Below are 20,879 nucleotides of genomic sequence, written 5' to 3'. Positions count from 1 at the left end.
GCATATTTCGCTTCAAACATAACTGTCATTGAGAGAGATAGAAAACAGATAGAAAAACACAAAAGTAGCTAAGTATAATGAAGAATACACAAATCTAACTACCGAACACATTTCTAAAAATTTTTCGATTATTTATATAATTTTTTATGTGCAATACAAACGCGTAATACTTATAAAAGAAATTAGAGAAATTCTAAAAAATAAAATCTGTGTAAGAAGGAAATAAAAGAATTTAAAAATAATTTTTATTAAATTTATTTCACATTTAACTCATCAAACATGCCAGTTTTTCGAAATTTCTACCCTTTAGAGAGAGAGAGAGAGAGAGAGACAGAGAGAGAACGAAAGGAAGAGCTTTTAGATTTCGTAAGCTTTCAATAGTGCATATGTACTCACAATGTGAATGGGCCAGCTGCTTTCCTTCCTTAGAGTGTTCTGTCGTCCTACTTTCACGATTTTATTTAGCAGAACAGCCCTGGATAAAAAAACAAGTACCGAAGCACCATCTTTAGACTTCGCTTCCCCCCCCCTATCTTCCCCCCATTTAGTGTTCTCAGGACTACAAGCAGATTTAGACTACAATCCTCTGGTGGGACGGGGGCCAAATTGCGCGAAGCATGCTAGGAACTTATCCGACAAAACAATTATAGCAATCAAAATGGATGACCCTGCGTTTCCTTACAAAGAACACGGTCTTCTTCTTCCACAGAGACTTTAAAAGGAACAAGACAATGTGGTGGGTGAAAGTTAAGATGTTTTTCTCTATCTCGCTTTTCGTGTTTGTCGGTGTAAAAGAAATACTCCAAAAATAAGTAAAAGGGAGAATTGTACTAAGGATTAAAGAAGAGTTACTGGACCACACACAAAACAAGGTTAACAAACTGGGACAGATATTTTGATAATGATGATGAAGAGAACTGTGTAAAAGGACTCTTTCTAGAAGTACCTTTTAGGGAATAATCGAGATCTGTCTTAATTTTGGAATGTTTTGTTTTCTTAGTTTACTCTTAGAGTCTTAGAAAGTGGAAACTTGTTAATATTCAAAAAATCTTTAGCCATGATTAACTGGGAAATTACTGACTTCACCCTTAAGGGAGTTGGTGAGCAAGATTCTGGTTCGCACATTCCAAAAAATTATAGAAAGTCCACCATTTTTAATGAAACCAGTTATTGGGAGTTTTCTGTATGTGGGGTCTTTTTGATGAGCCTATATTTGACTCTCTTTTTTTCTACAGAAAAAAAAAAATGGAAATGTATTCATGTCAGGCCTCATTTAACTCAATCGGGGGCTGAGTCCATTGTAAAATTACCGCTGAACATCTCTTCTACCAAAGGATAAATGGTTTGCGAGGACAATGCACTAGAGGACAGTTGCTATACGCTCAAACCATTCTTTGGAAGTAATTAGGTGTGTTAAATTAATCACTTATGAAAGACCTCATAAGTTGACTTCATTGATGATTGTCTGAAGTTTGTTTGTGTCTGTTCTTTGGACAATCGATAGTAACGAAAATCTTGCTTTTATGGTCTACTAAATATATTAAATTATTATCGTATTAAGTCCAAAATTAAAATTAATGGATAAAAATTTAAAAAAAGGAGACAAAAAGATGTTCTTTGTTTGTCTTTCGAGTACTTTTTATTGACTCAACAATTTGTATGTTCATAGTAACTGCATTCAGTGACATCTGGGAATTAGAAACACTACATTTTTCTGAAATTAAATAATTAGGAAACACCGAATCAATTAATTAATTAATTTTAAATAAATACTTTTCAATTTTAAAATGTTTACAAGATAGTGAATACAAGGACATTACCGTATTTAAAAGTTACAAGGGTTCGAACCATGGTCAACGCAAACGCGTGTGCTGCTGTGCGTTGACCCACAGGGAGGCTACGTCCTGAATGAGGAAATCTTGCCTCATTATTCTGGTTAATTATTGTGATGAAGTTATAAAACAGTTAAACTTCGACATTATTCGCTTTAAATTCGGTTTTTTATAATAGATTTCCACCAGTCATATATGAGCATTCTTCAGGGTAGACTAGTAAGGGCAAGTGAAGTCCTTCAGGGATCTGTATTAGGCCCTCTGATGTTTATTAATCTTTTTTAATGACATTGATGAAGGAACATAGGATAAGCTGTCAAAGTTTTCTGATGATTTAAAGGAAGAAGGATCGCACGAGGTTTAACTGTGAGCAGAATGTTGTAGATCATTGGAATTAATTTACCCAATAAGTGGGTGGCCTAGGCAGAGAGCTTGGTTAAGTTCAAAGCAGAGTTTGTGTGTGTGGAGGGGGAGTTGGAGAAGGCGAAAGTGTCAGTGATTGCATTTAATTTTTCTCAGACAGTCGCAACCACCTGAAGGGGTCACGAGAAGAGAAACTTAGAAGGGGTCGTTGCAAAATATTTATTTCTTACCCAGATCTAACACAATGACATCATTAGTTTTATTCAAGGGGGAGGGGAGTCTCAAATTCATTTATAATTTTAAGGTGTCATGGTGTTGCAAAGTGTGAGCACCACTGTCTTATAATAGGACCCAAAAATAAACTGCTAACGCTTAGAGGACTATTTTACATTTTTTCACGGGGGGGAGGAAGGGTCCCCAAAAATCGCAGTCACGCTTTTACTATTACAATATTTTAGGTCAAGGTCATTGTCACTGTCAGATTTGTAGACGTTTAACTTTTTCAGTAAAAAAATAAATAAATAATAACAAAAGAGTTATTAGAATTCCAAAGAGAATTCTAAAATGACTCTATATACAAAATAATTTATATTTAAAATGTACAATTTTATTATTTTATTAAAATTAAAAAAATAGTGATTTTAATACACCTGTTTGAAAATAAAATAAATCTTTTTAATTAAAGGGTCGAGGGAAGAGATCTTATTTTCAGCTGAAACATGTTTCTGTTATTTAAAAAACATAATGGAAAAATGTAGAATTCATGTTGAATTTTATTAATTAATTAAGTAATTTAATAATTAATTAATTATTATACGATGTATTTAATTAAGAAGCAGGGTACAATTTCAAGGCGGGTTATTAATAAAGGTCTATAAAGTAACATATTTTACCAACAACCTTCGGGGGGCCGTTTCTGAACAGCGCTTGGACTTAGGCTGTTCAGAAACGACTACATTTATGAACCGTATTACCGCGTTAGCATGGTATTCATCCGCTAAGCATTTCCCATTCAAAAACTGTATAGCTGTCACAAATATTTTTGCAAATATATTCCTGTGTATTTAAAAATATACTTAAATTAATATCATTTAAAATTTTTGCTGTATTGTTCTCTGTATTTAAAACTAAATAGTTTATTTTAAAACGACATTTTAATTAAACTTTATTTTTAAATAGAGAAAGCAAGTTTTCACTGCTGGAGGAAGAAAGGAGATTTATCTTAATCTTCCAGTTAGGATCTTTTTCTTGTAACGTGGAAAAAGAAACGTGGACAAATGTAGACGTTTCTAAAGAGCCTAAGCCCAAAAGTGTTACCGTCATTGGAGGGACAGTTGCGCCCTCAGACGGTAAAACTTAATGCAGAGTAGCATTATTTGACAGAACTACTTCAAAATTAAATAAAATAAAATTACTTTTGCTTTATTTAAAATTTATATATATATATATGAAATAATTTATATATTTTTCAATTCAAATTGGTACAGGTCACTGTGCATTCACTACCTTCACAATAAATTGCTTTGATCTTGCAGTACGAAAAACCCGTTTGTTTTGAGGGATGAAAAACTCGTTTATTTTGTGGGATAGATTCCCTGAACTTCCAGCAAAAATATGTCATGCCGTTCTCACCAGACTAATATAGCCAAGGTGATCAAAAAATGGAAAATATAAACTTCGTTATTATTGTCGTAAAAACCCAACTATCTCTGTTTCCCTTAACAAAGAAACTAAGGGTATGAGGAGTCAGTATACTGTGTCTGTCTGTAACTGTATGTATTTTTCGATCAGTTCGCTGGACAAAAAAATCCGAATTGCCGGGTCGGAAAACCGTTCTACTCTCTCCTGAGACCCATTAACTCGGTCATGGTGTAAAATTTGATAGATTCGAATTTGAAACCAACTAACTAGGTCACATTGGGTAAAAATTGATAGATTCGAATTTAAGCCTTTTCCACCTGATCTGTGTCCTCATGGGCAGCATAATGATTATAATCACCAACTCTCTCACTCCACGTGGCTTAGTTAGTCGGTCTCAGGCGAATATTGGATGTTTTTCTTCCTGGAAACAGATTTTTCGTTCCACAAACACAAAACGGATCGAAGCATACTTCAGGTAGTAACGCCTCATAGCCTTATTTGCTTTGGTGCTTAACGCTTACTTAACCTAATACTTTACTATCCGGCGTGGCAACAAAGGAACTTGTCTAACGCTGTAACGTGGCATCATGTATGCAGATTGCCTTCAGACACCAGCTGCTATCTGATGAGGGACCAGAAAATCCCGAAACATAATAACGAAATTTATTGAAAGAAGTCTCATATTTTAGATTCTTTGGTTGTAACAAATGCCACAATTACTTGAACTTAACAACCTGCTCTGAGACGTCGTAGAAATTCGCTTGAGGTCGATTTTCTGTTTTGCTGGACGAAAAACCCGAGTTTCCGGGAGAAAAAAACATGCTACTCTCGCCTGCGACCGACTAACTTAGCTACGTTGTGAAAAATACCCATAAAACTTTCTCACGTCATCGACAGGATTCCAACTCAAGTCTTTTCCACACGGTGATCCTACGAACTGTGCTTCCCACGAGGATATGTATGAGGTTCCATAGCAGACAACTTAAGAGACATCCTCTCCTCACCGATCATCGTCAACAACAAATGCTGTGGTGTCAACAATACGCTGGTTGGATTGGACAATGGAAGACTGGAAACGAGTGTTCTGATCAGATGAGTTCAAATACCTGGTGCAACGCCGACGGATGCCTTCATGTGTGGTACAAGCAAAAGAGTCCATGGACCCATTGTGCATGGTGCCCACTGTCCAGGCAGGTGGCGGTGGTTGCTTAATATGAGGCAAGAACTAGGACCTCTGGTGTGTGTGTGTGGACCAACGTTTCACTGGTGAGATCTACAGGCAGCCCTTAGGAGACCATCCGCGTCCTGCCATGTTGCATTTTTTCCCGGACAGAAACGGGATCTTCCAAGAATTAACTACCTAGCTCCTATTTTCTTTCCACTTCAATATTCCATAATTACACAACTACCCTTCTCTCTCTCTCTCTCTCTCGAAGTGATCAACAACGACATATTCCCTTACTTCTATGGCTGCATCAATGTAGACTTGAATGGCTAAATGTAGAATATGACAAATATGAGCTTGAATCGCTGAGCAAACTTCCCCCTAACAACGAGTTGCGTTGGTATTGCACTACTTTTGAACGTTTGTAATTAGTGGGTAGTACAATTGGCAAATTATTCTTTTATAAATTACATGACATCACATTGTCTCGCGAAAAAGGTAAATCTGTTATTTAGCTATTGCTTGGTATTTTAAATAAATGGCAGATTAACTTTTCAAAATAAATATCATTTGTTCGAAAGTAGTGCAGTACCTATGCAACTCGTTGTGAAGGCAAATAAGTTTGTTTTGCTCTTAGCATTAAGACTATTGCATTAGTTAAATAGTTTAAATTCAGCTGGCTGAAAAAAAAAACATAAAAAACATGAAGATAGTTCCCTATATTTTGGGGAAATATGGTAATCCTATTTTTAATGGTCACAACAAAAACGAACTTCCCTTTACCACGAGTTGCCTTGCTGTTGTACTACATTTAAACAGGCATTGTCAAAAAGTTAATCTATAATTTATTTGAAGGACACTGCTACGACAGCCTGTTTTGGGATTACTGGTCCCTCATAAGATAGCAATTGGCTCTGGCAATAATCCCCCTGAAAAAAGAACCGAGGTAATGAAGGTAGAACTTCGATATTATAAAAAATCTAAAGCTATTTTGATCTTCAGGAAAGACTGAAGGTAGTTAAAGTACAATTTTTAAAGAAGTTGGACATGACAATCATAGTCGGTTCGCCGAATTCATCTGTATAACAGTTGTCAGCACATCTGGTTGAAAGAATGTTCGTTGTGATGATGATGATGCAATAGCTTGCTCATGCGCAGTTTGATTCTTAATTCATGTACCGGATATTAAACGCCATCTGGTGGAAACAAATAAGCTATTTTTATTTTATTTATTATTTATTTTCTAAATACTTATCCACACGTGTGTGAATAGGCTATGTAATTCGGTTCACCTAGTACACAAATTCTATCGGTAAATATTTAATAATCATGGGAATTATACTGTTGGAATGATCAATATATTGATCAAGCACATTAAGGAGCAGCAGTAACACGGCTATTAACGATGAATTAGCTTTTGTTTTCTAAATTATGTTAATGTTATAGTTTCCTTCCAATCTGTTAAGTTATTGCGATCGATCTTAGCCATACAGTCGCCACATCATTTGTAAGCTCCCCTCGTGTGTAAATAAATCATCAGTCCTGGTTGTCGTGTTCATTTTTCTTCCGGAAGTTCTTCAAGATTCATTTCCTGTAGTCGATTTAATTGATATTGCGGCTGAGGTCATGATAGATTATGACTTCCGTGTCCCATTATCCATGATCACTTGTCATTAGGACAAGTCCATTATTCCACGAAAATTGTATTCCACAGATGATGAATAAAGATCGGTACAATAAACCGAGCTTTAATACTCCCAAATCATTTCTGAAACCATACATAGTTATGCTTAACTGTTAGAAAATATCTTTCAATGTGTGCCGACCTTTTAAAGCAACAAGAAATAGCAATAACATGTTCACTCCAATAAGTTATTGGGGTTAATATTTTCCTTCTATCCCCTGGACGTCCTTGTGGGCTTATGACTATTGATATTCTACCACGTTACTGCATGGATTCCATTGGGGATTGTTAAAATGGATGCTCCACTATTTTTATTGCAATATAGCTAACAGTTCTGAGGTAGTCGAACAAACGGATATCGTGTTCAAGGATGTCCCGTAAATTCTCTGACTACGAAATTCGGGTAGACCATGAAAGATGTCGCTCCTTAAGCTTTCAGGACCATTTAGCGCTGTGGTCCTGAAACTGTCTATTGATGTCTGGACCAACGTGGAATTTGGACACTCTTTGGAACCCCCGTCTACTATGCTTAAACGAACAGACATCTCAATTATATCATGAAATCATTATACTCACTTACTCCACAGGCTAGTATTGTAGAGTTGTTCCATGCAGAATCTTTCCATCTGCAATTTGCAGAAAAATGTGAAGTCAGATTCATTATCCATTGGTCCGGAGCTCAGATCTTTGGAACTATAGAAGATAAATACTGGGGAGAGAGAGAGAGAGAGAGAGAGAGAGAGAGAGAGAGAGAGAGAGAAAGCAATTCCAATGAGGTTATTTTTTCCGGGGACTCTAGTGGCTCCCGAAGCCCCTGATCCCGGTTAATGATCTTTAAGCCATTCCTAATAGTCGATATCTGCTAGAGTTTCCTTCTCCTCCTGGATTCTTATGTCTTAATCATTATTTCCATTTTTTAGGGGTATGATTCATCTCTTCTGTTTTGAAGTTGATAATGATGCGATGTACGATGTATTCGTCTTTTGATATAATCAAGTAGCCTCTGTAAAGAACGTTTCCTCTTCTTTTTTTTTTTCAACCTTAATATGTACTTATTTATTTCACTTATTCTGTTGGACTTCGGGATGTCAGGAGTCCGTGTACTTCAGTTAAGACTTAAGACATTCTTTTTCCTAATGATGTTTCTTTCTGGTTGTTGACCGTTAATAGCAAAGCTTCGAAAATAGTGAAATGTTGTAAGGGATTCTATTGAGCCATCTTAGGATCCAATATTGCAATGCAGACGTTGTTTGTATTCAGATTTTAGGTGCAGAGGAACAAATTGCAGATGCATATAGATAAAAGGAAAGTTACGCTCAATTAATATGTTGAATATGACTTTAAATTGGCAAAACACACGTAGCTTTACAATAAACTCCAATATAATCGAAATATAACAGGATGATCACATGACTCGGGCCGGATTTCAGGATGCCTTTTGGAGAAAATGGGCAGTCAAAGCATTCGATTTTTAAATTGAAAGCTATCTATTATTCTCTAAAAAAATTGATAAATTATTTAGCAAAATCGTTAAGGATAATGTTTCTTATTAAGCAACATTAATGAAATGCTTATTTTATGTCTTTTATTACGATTCTTTTTAATTATGATGCTTTTTTTGATTTTTTTCAGTGCATCATACTTGTATAAGGAGTACGTTTAAGATTACAGTATATAAACCTAAATGTTTTTATTCCTTGATTATAAGAAGAATTTCTTTGTACAGTATAATGGGATACTGATAAATAAAAAAAAAAGAAAGGCACCACGTAAAATATACCAAAAAAACTAAATTAAAATGCTAGTTTTAATTAAAAGAGTTATCAAAAGACAAAAAGAGTCACAATCGGCTAAAAAAAACATATTTATTAAAAAAAAATTAAATTTAATGGTTAATTAAAAGAACTACTTTTATCATTAAATAGTCTTACAATGTTCTTAAATGATCAGCAGCTTGCTGCTGATCATTTAAGAATGAGCTTCCCATATAAAAAATGAATTTCTATTCGACTGGCTCTAATAGACTGCTCATTGGACATTACTAAATTCATTAAGAACCAGGCCGAGCCCCCTGGCAGCATATCCCAATATACACATCTCAGAAATATAAAATAAACAACTTTAATATTTGTAAATATATGCAGATAAGATTTATGTCGCCATATTTGTTACGCTGTACTGACTACACCAAAAATAATTTTTAAAAATCTTTAAGACTAATTCGTTCCACCTGGTGTTGTGCTTTTATTTTCCATCTTCTAATAGCATTCAGAGTTGTTCATCGACTTTTCGAAGACATCTCCATCATCCTTAATTGCAGGCCTTCTAACTTTACCGATCAGGTAGCGCTCATATGAGCATGACCTGCTAAATCACACAACTGACTGGCTCGTGGCCAAACACAGCAAACAGCCATCACTCTTTCACGATCCACGAGCATTTGCTCATTTTTTTCCAGTGTACCTCTATGAACCCATCTGAAGCTATCCATAAATGCCAGAATTCCTTAAAAAAACTTACTTGTTTTCAACCAGGAATATTGATTCTACAAGATTAGAACTAGTCTTCATCCAAAATCACTGGTACTTAATTTTAATATTACAAAATGGTGTATAGTTTAAAGAGCTGAAATTTTATCTATACTTTATTATTTCTCCTTATTTTTAAAATGTTTAATTAATATTTAAAGGATACTATATTTTTATATACAAATATTTGAGTAAATAATATATTGTCAAAAGTTAAAATCAAAACTTTAATCTCATTTGATTTAAAAGTGTAAATTTTGTTAAACATAGAACTTAGAAATTTTAAAGCGAATTTTAGATTAATATAAATTCTATAGAAATTAAAATCAAATGTTAATGACTAATCATTTTATAAAACTTAATTAAAATTCGAAATTCTTGCTGTTTGTTACTTCTTTCTGTTGATTTAAGCAAATGAACGCTTTTTGCAAGTTTTAATAGAAATTAAAAGCAAGGTTTGATAGGAATATAAATTATGTTGGAATTAACGAATGCGCTTTTTACAAGACTCAATTAAAATTAGAAATTAAAGCTGAGTAATATTCTTGCTTTTACATTATGAAATATAGATTATTTGCATTTCTACTCCAGGAAAAAAAACAAACTAGAACTACTCGAGAAAAAAAAAATACAAGAGTAATTAAATTTTGTGATTTTAGATTTTTGACTGAAGTCAAACTACATCTCAGGATTTTTAAAGGAGGGGTGAAAAAAATAATCGTACATGGTAAGATCTTGTTTATGCAAATTAAGAAAGTTCTTCAATTGCATAGGAATATGTCTTGGGTATTTGAACTCTTTAGAACAAGAACAAAATTTTAAAAATTTTAAAAATTAACGTATTAATTGTTTATTGAATAATCATTCAGCCTCCTTACGTCTTTCATTCCCAAATTTAATAAAAGTCTGAATAGTTATGTATTTTGAAATCCTCAATTCAAGTTCAAATTCCTAATTGACTCTACGTTTTACCAACTATATGGATTGAACCAGGGCCGAACCATGGTATTTCAACACCCGGCAGAGAGATTTTTCGGCTCCCCTTTACTAAGGATATATTTCTTGCCTCATTGTTCTTCTGATTTTGGCACACAAGGCAAGGGCCCTGCTAGCCCGTACCTTAATCCGGTACTGGATTGAAATTGCGTAGATGACAGACAGTAACATTACCAGCTCGTTCTACTCAAATTCCTAAATGGAACAAGTAACGAACTTTAACCACAGTATTAAAAAAAAAAATGGTATATACAGTTAACTCTTAAAAACTTGTGAAGGTAAAGCCTGTGTGTTGCGTTAGCACCAAAGCAACTAAGGCTATGAGGCATCAGTATATTGTGTCTGTAATTGCATGTATTTGTCGGTCGGTTTGCTAGACCAAAAAACCTGAGTTTCCGAGCAAAAAATTATGGTTGAGACCAACTAACTCAGTTACGTTGTGAAAAAACCCCACAAAAATTCCTCTATCATTGAAGTAATTCGAACTCGGATTGCGCTAGGTGCCGCGTACGTCTGCGACTTCGTTCTACTCTGTGGTAGTGCGAAGGACACTGAAAAAGGTTTGGACTAGATTCCGGAACCTCCTCGAAACGTTAATATAATAAGACACTGAAGAATACAAGCTATTTAACAATAATTATGGTGTATAAAAGACTATCTGATATTTTGTTTTAAATTAAAAAATATGTCAGTTACCTTTATTATTTTTAACTGTCTTTTTTAGTTTTTATAAATTAATATTATTTAAAATTCAATAAAATCAAAAACTACACCTAGGCGTGTAGAATTCGAATAATTACGGCCCCAAACTTACACAATATGACCCATTATATTATAGATATCGATCAAAATCTAACTCCAATAATATTGCATCAAAACCATTCGGGTACTTAATTTTCTCTAATTTATCGGGCCAATAAGTTGAACATCTTAAAATGATTTCCAATCAAATCGTTAATTAAATACAACAGCAAATCAATGGACAAATTAGGCTTAAAAGCTCCTAAAAAAAAAAAAAAAACTAAACTCACCTATAAAGGGAAAGTGGATTGGAAATGTTGTAATCGGATTAGGGTCGATATCCTCTTCTAGCTATCGGTACCTAGGCTGAGGATGGCTGTTCCAGATGCGGGCTGGATTGACGGCAGTACAGTTAATCCCTGCTATTCGGTGTTAAAAGCACTGAAACTTGTACTCCGTCCGGACGGATGGTGCACCGCAACTACCACTACAGGGGTGGGCAGGCTTTCACTTTTCACCTAGTTTATATTTAGCTAACAGTATACGGTACAACCACAAGGGTGTAGAGTAGCACGTGTATTGTGTTTGGGTTTATTTTTTACACGCGCAGCGAAACAGAAACCCACTGTTTGAACTCAAGGTATTATTGGTAGGAGCAAGAAACTAATTTAGTCTTAAACCACCCACGTTCCCTTCTTTCTCTCCCTTCTTCCTCGTTTGCTCTCATTTGGCATTAAAGACGAAAACAGGACGGCCAATTTGAAAGATTTTTTAATTTCTTCTTCCCTCCTACTTTCTTTCTTTCTGGTTTCATTCGTAGGACATTCCGTGTTCTGCTTCTCATCCCCGTATTTATCGCTACCTATTATGGTGACGCTGAAACACGAAACCGTGTCCGTGTCACATGATAGCTACGTCGACTTTCACATGATGCAAGATTGGTGCGACGCCTTGTGTCCTGAAGCCTTCTTAATTACCGTCGAAGGCACACTGCAATGTTGATCACAGCAGTTATTCTGTCTGGAAGGCGCCATTGCTCTTTTTTTGACGTAATTGTCATTCTGTAATGTCATTGGTAGATGTCGATTTACCATGGAAACCGACCAAACGATAAAATACGAATATTGGAATATTAATTAAATTAATGAAGTTTAATGTTTGAGGATGCTAGCTGTTGTGTACAGTAGGTTATTTAAAATGGTTGTATTTTTGTTTTAAGTTAGAAATTTTGAACTCTAATACCTTTTTAACGAAATGTATTAGAGCCTATAGTACTTAGTACCATGCATGGTCGAAGGTTGAGAAGATGAAAGAAGATATTTGACTTGAACTTCTGTAGATTGTATTTTTCCGGTTCAAACTCACAGAACCAGCTTTTCTTCTTCCTCATTTATTCATTCAACTTCCGTTCCACTCACAGAACCAGCTTTTCTTCTTCCTCATTTATTCATCAACTTCCGTTCTCTGGAACGGAAGAAGGAAGAAGAAAAGCTGGTTCTGTGAGTTTGAACTTGGACATTAAAAGGATGTTGACTGGTTGTGCTTTGGAAGAGAGGGCGGGTGTTATAGAAACCAATCTCATCTCTAATAGAATGTTTGAGATGAGTCATTAATTAACCTGATTGCTTTCTTCCGAATGGAATCTAGAAGTCCGAGAGAGGTTTTGGGGGCACTGACTCAGATGTGGGAACAATATTCCATGGTAGGGCAGATTTGTAATTTGTACAGAGTGAACAGTTGTTCGTTATTAATACAATGACAGTTGAAACCAAAAATCACATTCCAGAATCAAAATTGCTACAAAAAAATTCCTCTTAAGTCCGAAAAGTAGAACAACTGACCGATAGTTTTAAAATTATCAAGTCAGATGATGTACAAGTTTACATTTTTGGAACGTTCGATTATCAAAAAATCAAAGGTTCGGAGTTGATGAGATTAAAACTTTTTCAAAGATAAACGAAACTTAATCCCCTGAAAATTTGGTGATGATTTGACATTTTCTTGTCGAATGCCTAAACATCCTAACCTATATATAAATTTTTGTTGGAGAGAACTGATAGGGACACTGGAATTATAAATGAGCCTAAAACCTTCCCAGATTCTAAGAATACAAGTTGAATATTTGATGTCGATCCAAATTTTTCTTATCAAGTAATGCTCAGAATGTTCAAACATCGGAAATAAGCTACCATTTACAGATATTTACAAAGCACGTGCAAAAAATTCTGGGACATATTCTGGGGTACAAAAAAATATATATTTTAAAAATGATGTTATATACAAATTAAAAAAAAATATTGCCGATGGAGTTTTGAATGTGGACATATGTTTATGTGTTTTTCTTTCTTTTTTTTTCCTCTTGTTTGGGCCCTAGAATACGTCCCAGAATTTTTTGCCACATACGTTTGAAATACCCTGATAGATAACACGAGATTTCATTTAAAAAAATATATTTCTATAGGTCCGATTTTAATTAAATTTGAAATTCGCCACCTATCTATAAATTTGTATAGGTATAAGCAGTATTGTGCATATTCAGTTAAGTCTATGAGTTTTCAAATCATCTGCATGTATCTCCTTTCGGATTACCTATGTAACATATGCGTGACCCATGGGAGGTGTACTTTCGGAGCTGATTTTCCCTACAACGCTACTCCTTAACTCATTGAGACGTGGAATTTCCATTCATACAGTGATAGCGTAAAGATCTGCACTGTCGTCAATTCTCGAGAGAATCTCCAACAAACCACCCACGATCCCAACAGTGACATCATACCATTAGTTCGCTACCTTCAGATGTTCAATCACCAGTCAACCTCAAAAGTCTACGTTCGTGATATGTTCTCTGAAGACGAATCCATCTTCTATACGGCCTATGCCTATCGACACTCCAGTTCTTGTCTTGAACACCCATAACTCCAGTCTTATGATCTCCATAATGCAGCCAACTGTACTCTACGGTGCAAAAACCTGGGCGTCGGCCTCTCCAACTTCACTTTGACCTCTACAGTTAGCAATACTCAAATGACTAGTACACAAACATGGCCTTCAATAGATACTCCATACCTCCGATTTGATAAGAGCTCTCCACTTCAGGCCAGGACTGACCATATTCGCCTGATAAACACAATCAATTGGTTGCTAGGTGGGTTTATGTTCCAAAACTCTGGGATTTTGCCAGAGAAGCATCCCCCAGTCACTATGCAGTATCAAGCCACCCTTATCGACTATACTATACGAAATCGCCAAGAACGCGGTCGCACATTCCTTCCAGCACCAAAGCTTGATGGGGATCTTACAATTTAGTAAAAATACAAGGAATCTCTTTTCGAACTGCTCGAATCTCTTTTCGAAATGCTCAAGCACTGTACTATGTTATTTGAGCAAACTTTGAGAGGTTCAGAGTATTAGAATAACATAGTTTTGGACAGCCATAATAAATAATATGAAATCTTTAAAAGAATGTCGAGATTTTAATTTATTCAACTGCATTTTGATCTTTGCTTGGACAGACATAGAGACAAAGAAAGGCTAGAAAAACCCGCTGGTAAAAAAAGACGAACAGAAAATAATTTCTATAAATAAGAAATTTGGCTGGAACAAGAAAATAATATAAAGTAAGAGATTGAGAAAAAATTGAGTTCGTTTCAAGGCAGTTTACATTCGCATGTGAATGGTAATGTATAATACTTTTGAAACTAAGTATTACAAATGAGCATAAAGTATGGCATGCACCGAAAAGATTTCAAAGAATGCGGAAAAAACCCTCCTTCATTTAGAAGCGTTCACAGAAGACCATGCTGATGTATGAGCCAGAATGTAGAGGGGACTGTCACGGAATGTTACAAAAAGAGGGGCATAATGAGCAGGGCGTTGAACGTGAGGGGTGAAACTCGGATGGCAACAACTGAAGCTGAAAAAAAAAGCCAGAAACAGACAATTCGAGACGTTTCTAATAATAAGTTCCACAGAGAAAACTAGTCCAGTACCTAAAAACATAAGAGACTTGACATTACTGTAGTTTATACATAACATGAAAGAGAAGTATTCACAAGGATCGAATTTCTGTTTCCTTCTGAAATAATAATATTAGCGAAAATAACTCCTAATAAACCAAAATGTTGTAAGAGGAGAAGATAATGAAGATGGAAGTTGGTAGTGTAATTTCGAGGCTTTTGCAGTCATAGCTGTATTTTATTAAGAAAAAAGGAAGCCGGTTGTTTGTTCTAGAGATACCTTCTAAGGTCAGATGTAATGTCCAATTAAATCTCTCAAATTCGGCCCTCAAATGGGAGAGAAAACGTCAGTTCTTCAGATTTATTTTGCATATGCATTAACCTTTTTATTCACGCATATTAATTAAAATGCATAAGTTAAAGAAGGTCCATAGAGGTCCTACTTGTCTCTGTTGAAAGATAAAATGGTATTGCCAGTATTCTGTATTCAGTGAGGCAAATACACATCGACAATAGTCATAAGCCTTGAATAGTCCTTTTATCCCTGACCTCGAACTAGGTATTTATAGAAAAGTGCATGGAACTTGGTTCCTGAAGGCTCCTCAGGCACCAAGACTCCACTACTTGCAGACTTAAAATACTTTAAATACATTCGTATTCGAAAGATTTTAATGAAGCCCTTGCATAGCTTTTTGGACTCTGTATTAAGCAAATAAAGCAGCTTTTGAGAGCTAGTGTACACAATACGTACAAGACTTCTACCAAGATAGAGAAATCCTCATAAAATAAAATACATTATATGCATACATGATGCGTTTTGTTCTGTCTTCATTACTTATCAAAACAAAGTGAACTTTCAAAGTTCATTATAATGATCTTTGATCATTATAATGATCCAATAGATTTTGTATCGAATCCTTTATTTAAAATGCATTAAGAAGAAAATCTATGGGAATCATATCGGAGTTTTGTCTTTGTACAACAGTAGCCTTGGCATGAGGCCAGTAGTGATAGTCTCTTTTAATTTTAGAACATTGTTGAGAGAGCTATTTGGGACACTACACCAAGTGTCTTATGTTACTTTAGTTAAAGTACATCAGGAAGCAGGAAAAAAATCACTAGGATCATGACCTTCAAGTTCGACAAGTTTCAAATTAATATATTACTTTGTGTTATACTCGATGTCCGGATTAATTCGTATAATCCTAAAACAGGATTCTGTGGAAGTTCGAATAATATGCAAAACTTGTGATAAAAAATTCTTCGTTAGTTGTTGGTCTTTAGATTGAAATAAAAAAAAGGAAATCGTAGGATCTCCACTAGTTCATCAATGTATAATAAGTAATATGGATATCGATAGCACAGCTCGCCCTACTGGTTCTTAATTGGCTAGCGGATAGGGACCAAAATAATATTTTCTGAAAGTATCTCTATTGCTTGAAAACTATGGGAGGGACGAAAAAGTTTCATGGATGGGCTGTCGGGTATACTCTTCTGCTGGAGTTTAGGTGCTAGGTGAATTCCAAAAAAGCCTTAGAACTTGTATACATAATACATATCAAAACAAAACTATGGACAAGATGCCTTCAGAATCACTATTAATTGCCACATTGATCTATACATTTTTGAGGGAGGCATGTTGTTGTTATAGGGTTTTAGGCGTATCGACAACTTAGGCTATTTTGCGCAATACATCAGATTTCTGTAAATTGCGTGTGTTCTGTGGTCGATTTTCTGTTTGCTGGACTAAAAACCCGAGTTTCCGGGAGAAAAGACCATGCTACCCCCGCCCGAGACTGGCTAACTCAGCCACATTGTGAAAAAGGCCCATAAAAATTCTCACGTCATCGGCGGATCTCGAACTCACGTCTTTTCCACCCGGTGTGGGAGGACGGCGATTCTAGCAACCGTGCTACCCACGAGGGTCTCTATATGTGAGACGTGCTACTGATCTTTATATTGTATGATGAAGGATTCTTCAGATGGAGTGGCCAGCTAGATCTCCAGACCCGAATCTTCTGACCATGTCTGGAATGCTTTAGGAAAACAATGTACTCCAGTCCCCCAGAATTTTTAGTCCACTCATTAAGAGAAGTGGATGAGCTGATGGAGCACAATTTATTACAACAATTTTTCTCAATTTAGTCTGAATTATGTAGGATTTGGCTCTCAGTTTTGGGCAGTCAATATCAGGATTATGAAACATAAATAAATCTAATTTTTTTATGAGATCATGACAAAACATTTCTGAGATATGTAGTTTGTGAATCTCTGGAATTGAAGCCTTCATCTTGACTCAGTGAAGGGCACTGTGGCCCATTGCTCCTAAGTCTAATCAATATGCTATCGGCACCAATTCAAAGAGGCTGCTTTCTGTATCAGCAGCACGCCGTCTATTCTATAGATGGTATGTCTGGATTCAACGTCCAGACATACCATCTTGTCTGGATGTTGAACAGAACTTGTTAGAATGTAGGCAAATACCAATTTGCCTACATTCTAACAAGTTCTGTGAGACTTGGTTTATAAAGGACGACTTTACTTGTACTTAAAAATTTCCATTTTTGTGTTCGTTTCTTATATTTCGAACACTAAATTGAATAAAACTTACTATACACAGCTTTGCCAGCTAAAAACTATGTAAAAATATTAAATCATAGAATCATGTTATGTTCTGGGTGTACAAATGCACTCACTGGCCAAAAGATTAGAAACATTTTACAATTCGCGTCAATAGACGTTTAAACGTGCGCAAACGTGCACCATGTGTAAGTCACATGGTATGATCACAAGTTCCCAGGTGTCAAATAAATGCAACAACAACAAAAACAACAGATGGGTCAGCTCGTACGGTTAGAAGGTTATCACCTCTAATGAACATCTATTTGTCATATATCGGCCCAACTTCACCCTGAAAAAGCTTCATTTTTGCATGGATTGTTATGGATTCTTTCAAGATGACAACGCAACTATCCAACGTTCAAAAATTGTATCTGAATGGCTCGAAGAACATTCCCAAAATTTCCAACATCTACCTTGGCCGTCTGAAAAGTTCTAAGAACATTCCCAAGATTTTTAATCTACTTTTGCCCCTAATTCTTCAGATCTAAATCCAACTGAAAAGGTCTGGGATTTGTTAGAAATGGCAGTTTGCCTTACCAGTTTCCCAATGACCACAATACAGCAACTGACAAATATATTGATGAAAGAATGGTCAAATTTGAAGCTGGACTCGGACACCTGGAATCCACGAAGTGTACGAGATATAAATCGGGCAAAAAGTGGCCCTACTAGATATTGAATAAAGATTTCTAATTTTTTGGACAGTGAGTGTAGTATATTAAAATGTATAAACTATTTATTACTATTTTCTCTCATTTCCAAGTGTCTTTATTTTAAACTTACAAAACATGAATTTTGAATATTTTATTTTCCATTTTTATTTGAAAAAAATAAATACTAAAATAATAAAGACACTTAACTAAATATATTTTAGATTTATTACTTCCCAGCTAGTTGCTAATAATAAAGTACATCCATTAAAAAAAAGACTAGTTAGTGTGACACAAATATGCACTAAAATATCGCTTCATAAAACTATTACTCGATTTGTCAAAAATGAAATTTAGTCGGACTACATGATATTCCTAATGACAACTTCATCTTAATTACATGTTGCCAAGAAATATATACATAAAAACACTTTTTGGCAGATTTCTTCTACAGCTACTCTTCACACGTTATGTCTGAAGTGGAGTCATAAAAAAAAAACGTCAACCAATGTCCAAAAAAAAGAGTTAAATCAGAAACATTTTACGATTGCCATGTCAACTGTATTATACAGGCATTTGAGACATTAATTTTAGGCTGGCTCGGGGCCACATACTACCATCATGTGCAATCCATCATCTCGTATACATGTCTTCTTTTCTCGGTGGAGATAGATTCCTTTACCTTCCATTTCTTCCTTCGTCTTGTTTCTCATTCTATAAGTAAACGTAGTCTGGCATTGGAAACGCAGATTTTTTCTTTATTAATTTCAAAAATATATTTACAATTTGAAAGGCAAAATACACTGGTGTGCAAAACTCAAGGACCAACACTATTTCTAAAAGTTACAACCACAAAATCTTTACTTAAGTTACTCTTTACTGATGAGAGTAGATTCAGATCTCAGCAGTGATTCTGGACGTCAGCTAATCTGGCGAGAGGTTGGCACACGGTATCACCCCGCAAACAAGGGATCGATATGGCGGTCGAGGTATTCTCGTCTGAGGCGGCGTTATCTTGGATGGACATACAAAGCCCAGATACTGGAAAGCGCTACTGTAACCGGTGCACGCTACTGTACTAAGGTAATCCTTCCCCATGTGCGTCTGTTCCGAGGTGCCATTGGCCCGAGTTCGTGTTTATGGATGATAACGCAACACCCCATCGCAATGCAGCTGTTGATATGCTTTTGGAAAGTGAGAACATTGTTCGTATGGATTGGCCTGCCCGTTCCATTGATCTAAATCCCATCGAACACATATGGGACGCTCTGGGGAGACGCCTAGCGGCACGTCCACACTCACCAGAAAATGTTCACCAGCTGAAGATGGCACTGACAGAGGAATGGACAATGTTACCGCAAGAACGTATCAACAACATTGTTCTATGTATGGACAGGCGGTGCAAAGCCTGCATCGACATTAGGGGTGGCCATATCTCCTACTGAGGACCACCTCTTTCCTTTGTTCCATCTTTGGCAGTGATGCATCTGTATCGTGGCAGCCAGTGCTATGTTGCCATTTTTTGAATAAAGTCCCTCTGTACCGTTTTGTTTCCGTTGTTGTTTTCTTCACCAGTGAAAACCTGACTGGTCCTTAAATTTTTGCATACCAGTATACTATATGCTCTTGTATATCGAATACTAGTACGCACTGAAGTACCAGTATGTGATATAAAAGGACTCAATGTCCACCACAATATTGACACCAGAGAAAAACCAATGATACCGCTGGGTTCAGCACTCAAAACATATTCGTTTCAGATTCATATTTCATGTGAAATTTAGTTCGTTTGACTGAAACCAGATGTCGTTACACAGAAACTGCCATATAGTAAAAAGAAAAGGTAGTTTGGTGAGAAAGATAAATTACTATAATTTTTCTCCTCAGCACCATATGGCGGTGTTCAGTTTGCATTAATTTGACAGTATATATATATGAAGAATTAGGTACATGTAATAGTACTTGTATATCATTAATTAATCTTTATGTTAGAAACACCTGGTGACAACTAGTGTAACGAAATTCTCTAATGCTTTGGCATTTGTTTGAGGTTACAAAAATACTCTTACCTTATGAAAGATTAATTATTATTATTTTTGTCTTACTTTACGTATGTTTTTTTCTTTCTTTTGAGAAAAAAAAAACTGTGTAGTTCGCATTAGCATATATGAGTAAAGGCGTATTGTCATCACCGTGTCCGTCAGACCGTCCGCATGTAATAACTAGATTTCTAGTAGATAGATTTTTATATTTGACTCTTTTAAAAAGATTTGTTGGGTCATTCGAAATTTAATTAAAATGGGACCAATAGAAATTCGGCAATTATTATTTATGTTTTCATGCATATCACATATCTGGTTGTCGGTAAACAACAAAAAGAAACCTTCGAAAAAATAAAAGAACGCAGGAATCCTTCTCCGTCCCCCGACGGAGATAACCATTTTAAATTCTAAATGTACAATTTTCTCCTCAATGAGTTAGTAGATTTTCCCAGCCTCAGTATGTGATTGTATGATGACAAATTGCCTCTTTATTGCAACCCACAATGTCATGGTCCCTGTAGCTGAGTGGTCTAACGGGAGGGCACATAAATACATGTGTTTTGAGTGACCTGGGTTTAAGCTCTTGACTGCTAAATACGGTGCTGTTTCTTGTATTCTTTCGATCTTGTGAACTCCTCGGACCGTGTGGTCATCCCTGA

General features: G+C 35.7%; 1 protein-coding gene across 5 annotated transcripts in view; it reads right to left on the bottom strand.

Moving 5' to 3' along the window:
* Positions 1-11,466, bottom strand: part of up (Troponin T, skeletal muscle) — a 47,128-nt gene extending 35,662 nt beyond the window's left edge. For 3 of the 5 annotated variants that reach the window (XM_090379119.1, XM_090379121.1, XM_090379118.1), the window contains exon 1: positions 11,241-11,465. The gene's annotated coding sequence lies outside the window, so the exon portion shown is untranslated. Of the gene's footprint in view, positions 1-396; positions 475-11,240 lie in introns of those variants that run through there. The other 2 variants (XM_090379117.1, XM_090379120.1) reach the window with 2 other exon arrangements.
* Positions 11,467-20,879: the final 9,413 nt, after the last annotated feature.

This window comes from Mastigoproctus giganteus, chromosome 8, assembly GCF_048544385.1.
Source record: "Mastigoproctus giganteus isolate SK-2022 chromosome 8, ASM4854438v1, whole genome shotgun sequence".
NCBI lineage: Eukaryota > Metazoa > Arthropoda > Arachnida > Uropygi > Thelyphonidae > Mastigoproctus > Mastigoproctus giganteus.
This window is presented reverse-complemented; position numbering and strand designations above follow the sequence as displayed.